Source organism: Triticum urartu, chromosome 6A, assembly GCF_056163025.1.
Source record: "Triticum urartu cultivar PI428250 chromosome 6A, HENAU_Tu73, whole genome shotgun sequence".
Taxonomy (NCBI): Eukaryota; Viridiplantae; Streptophyta; class Magnoliopsida; order Poales; family Poaceae; genus Triticum; species Triticum urartu.
This window is the reverse complement of record NC_141878.1, coordinates 34,552,122-34,555,382: the sequence shown is the minus strand read 5'-3', so window position 1 is coordinate 34,555,382 and position 3,261 is coordinate 34,552,122. Positions and strand designations below refer to the sequence as shown.

The window sequence follows — 3,261 nt, the reverse complement described above, 5'->3', positions numbered from 1 at the left end:
GCGGTCCTGTACACTATCGATTAACTGAGAAATTATGTGAACTCAAGCTTACTATCTCTGTTCCAGAATAATTGAAGTTTTAGATTTGTTCTATGTCAAACTTATTCAAGTTTGATCAAGTCTATAGGAAAATCCATTAACACCTCGAACACCAAACTGGTCTCATGAAATCTATTTTCATACCATGTGTATTTAGTGTTGTATTTTCTATAGAGTTAGTCAAACTTAAGCAAATTTGACTCGAGCCAAACCTAGAGCTTCAATTATTTTGCAACTGATGGAGTAACCTTTTGAATCTCATCCCCTCTCCACTGTTCTTCCCCTTCCTCTACCCAAATTCCACTACCTCCACTAGCGGGCCATCAAATATTTGGCTTGGCTTAAAGCAATGCAAGTCAGACCTGCCCTACCTTCTGTTTTGTACATGTAAATAAATCAGAATTAGACTTCAGGGGGTTATTGCTCCACTGTGATACATTTTGGGTACTTTCTTTCATAATCATCGTGTCCTTGCAACTAAATATTTCAACATTCGACGAAAAACACAGATCAACATGCCACATTACAAAAGTTGAACATTGAATAGGTCTGATACTTAAGGGGAAAAACATGCTCCATCCAAAAGTAGATTAAAGATTTGCTCTACTACACTGAGCCACAGCCATAAATAGTTTAACAAACAAAATGTGGCTCATTTAAAACTAAGTTGAAACGGCACCATTGCACGACTGTGACAATACCCGCCGTAGTCCTCTAGCATGGCACTAGATGCAAGGCTCCATAACAGTCAACTTAACTCCAGATGAAGCCGAGAGCGCCCTAGCTAGGCGTTCCCACAAGAACACTATCCGGCATGGGAATACACCAATCATAATCGCCTTCATCATCACACCTCTGCCCATAAAGTGTATCCAGTGTAAGGCACTCGAGTGACACCGCGTTCTTGAGGATATAACATGTCAGTTCAATCAAGCACTTTGCAGAGCTGAAACCACTGATCTTTAGGCTCTTGAGGCAGCCTTGGCGGTGTTCAGGCATGTGCCTCGGTTGAGAATCCGCAAAAATCGATTCATGCACCATATGTCGCTGGCTCACCTGACAATAAAAAAGGATAATATGATTCAGTTAACTAGACAAAGACTGATCTGATGGCTTCGCAGGATGAAATCAAAGAACAGCACCACTGCCTTACATCTAATGTCAAAGTCTCCAAGGAAGGGGAAGCATTCAGGAAAGAAACCAGAGAAAAATAGTCATATGTCCCGGCACCGTTTGGTCCTAATCTCAAAATAATGGTCAGGTGCTTAAGGTAGAGGAATTTGGTACGCAGCATTGGTGTATCAACCACCTGCACACACAAAAGTTAATGTATCAGATACACTATACACCAGATATGACTAATATAGTATCTTCTCTTTTCAGGTTCACCCAGCCCTCTAGCATTCCAAAATAGGCCCGCCATAAGAACCGAGCAATTATGTAACATTTGTTGCATTGCATCTAACCCTAGGCTTAACACTGAATCCCCCAGTGCAAGTCTGTCTACTTCTTGATTTATACAGCAAAGATAACAACACTAATTCATCTCTAAGCTCCTCACCCTCCTCAGCATCAGAATCTAAGTCGGATAATCAGTGGTGGAGCTTCAACGTGATTTGAGAGGGGGCTAAATGAGTCTTAAATAGAGTTTAGGGGCCTAATCTAGTGCATTCTATTAAAGTTTTCCCAAAAATTATCCCTAAATATTACTATGTGTTTATACAAAGAAATAAATTTGGTAGGGGGGGCATTGCCCCCTTTGGCCCACACTAAGCCCCGCCATACGGATAACGAATTTCTAATATCATTTGGATCAAAACTCTCCAATTTTGATTCTAAATCCACATTTCTATCTTTTTCCTTTCTCTTATTAGCAAAGAATAAGTCACTTCTAGTTTTCTCTAAACTCTTGATCATAGAAATAGTACCATCTGTTTCCTCAGGAGTTTTTCCTAGACTAACACCAATACATCATGTGATATGTGAAATGAAACTAGGCATTGTATTTAAAACAGTAGGAGTATTACCTGGTGCCATTTCTAGATTCTTCTTCTTTGCCATCTCAGTAGCCTTGTCCATAGTCTGCCCCTCATCTCTATTCTTATGCCTATCACTCCTTCTCCTATAGCAGCTTCATCAAGCGTCGCCTTGTCTTTTGCTCTCTGAACTCTCGCTTCAGCCTCCCTCATTTTCTGCTTTTTGACTGCATCGGCATCACAAAGGTCTTGCAAGGGGTATTGCAAACACACATCAGCTTTGTCAGAGAAGGGAACATGCTTCTGACTCACTTCTCTCCTGGGAGCGGTCGTGGCCAGAGTGGAGCTAATGAGACAAGGGCTCCTATTTTCCTTATCTTGCGCCAATAGCAGATTCTCATTTTCCTCCGCAATCATCTCACTCTCAACATTGGCATTGATTTCTTTAACTTTTCGAGAGCTACTCCCAAGCCTCCTAACAAAGTCAACTGGGTCTTGAGTGCAATCAAACTCTTCTTCCTTTTGGATGTCAAACACTTCTATGAAATCCTCCAACATAGCAGCGCTATTAGCAAACTCAGCATTAACTTGCTTCATACCAGAGAGAGCTCTTTCAGCATCCCGCTTTTTGTCAAGTAATTTTTGCCTCACCTCATTTTCAGCAACCAGGTTCTTATCAAGTTCATATTGACTCAGAATCACATCCTCTGTTGAAACTGTAGTGTTCCCTTTATCCGACTTTCCGGCCGCAGTATCAAGATTGGGTACATCCCACACCCTCTCTGTTACTTTGCTCTCTCGGTCTTTTCTCTGTAATGTTATGAGATGATTCAGGACGACTAGGATGGCTAACCAGGATACCACCCTCCATAGGTCCACCCTCCTCCACTATGTCTTCCAGCCAAGTGTATGTTGAAGATAAAACAACTTCCATTCAGAGGAGCACTAGAGGGTATATTCCTAGGATCCATAACTCCAATCTTAGCCCTGAGAACTGCAGATTGCCCATAGAGCTCCATGTCCAATTCTAAAACAGAACCAATGAGAGAACCGGCTTCACAAAAACCCCGGTAGTGCTCCAGTGTCTGGGGAACCCCTGTTATTCTAACCCAGCAGACATACAGTTTGAAAGCTGCGGCCGAAGAGTTAGTCCATCTATCTACTATTTTGATATCAGCTGACATTCCAATCAGACGAAAGGAATCGAAACCCTTCATTTCATCGATTTTTTCCACGTAAGGGAATT

General features: G+C 41.8%; 1 pseudogene; it reads right to left on the bottom strand.

The window, feature by feature from the left end:
- Positions 1–629: 629 nt before the first annotated feature.
- Positions 630–3,034, bottom strand: LOC147963582 (uncharacterized; annotated as a pseudogene).
- Positions 3,035–3,261: the final 227 nt, after the last annotated feature.